The following is a 1,015-nucleotide window of genomic DNA, read 5'->3' on the forward strand; positions in this document are numbered from 1 at the left end:
CAGTGCGGTTGGAGGGGCTGTGTGTCAGCAGTGGGCGGGGGAGGGCTCACCCCACCCAGAGTATTTAAACAGAGCTTCCTACGCGAGGTGCACATGTCATGTAACCCTGGGAATGGGGTGGGTGGAAAGTGGGCGGAGGGCCAGGGGGTGGGCCCTGCCGAGTCTGGCTTCCATGCCGACAGGCCTCTGTCACCTTTGATCTCAAGGCTTCTGGAGGGCTTGGGGGGTGGGGGTGGGGCGGGGGGGAACGGTGAGAACACCCATCAGCCTCCCTCCCACACATCTCCACGGAGTTGTTGAAATAGATTCTTCATCCACGTAGGGCTCTGAGGTTTACAAAACTTTTCACAAGTTTGGGCTTGTTGGAGCCTTAGCACTCCGAGTTTTGTGGGTAGCCCCATTTTACAGAAGAAGAAAACTGAGGCCGCGCCCAGTGACAGGGCTTGCCCAAGGCTACACAGTGAGTTAGAGGCAGAGGCCAGACTTGAAAGCAGGGCCTTGAATCCCAGTTAGATGCTTTTCTCACAGAGGGGCGACTGAGACTCAGAGGTGTGCAGTGACTTGCCTGAAGTCACACAGCAGGAAGGAGCAGAGGCTTTGAGGGAAGCCAAAGCCCGCATATTACACCCCAAACCTTCTCCACTGTACCAGGTTGCTGCCCGGTATGCCAGAGGTTGTTCACAGTGGGCCTTAGGAAGGTGTCACACACGGGTGACCAGAGACAGGACCAGATGAGCAGAAGTGGTCTGGGGCACAGGAGGAAGCCTTCCTGGAGGAGGTGATCCAGAGCTAAGAGCTCAGGGACAAGTAGGAATTAACCAGTGAAGCATTGGGAGAGGGTGATGCAGGCAGAGTAAACTGTGGAGGTAGGAAACCGAGTGATGTTGTAAGGAGGAACCACAAGCAATTTGGTGTTATTAGGGCGTGATGTAGGGTGCTGAAGAGATCTCCAGGGCCTTGTAAGGCAGTTCCAGGAGTGGGGAATTTAAGTTGAGGGCGATGGGGAGACACTCAA

This window comes from Delphinapterus leucas, chromosome 1 (genome assembly GCF_059928025.1).
Source record: "Delphinapterus leucas isolate spDelLeu-1000000601 "Yukka" chromosome 1, BTC_Dleu_Yukka2, whole genome shotgun sequence".
NCBI lineage: Eukaryota > Metazoa > Chordata > Mammalia > Artiodactyla > Monodontidae > Delphinapterus > Delphinapterus leucas.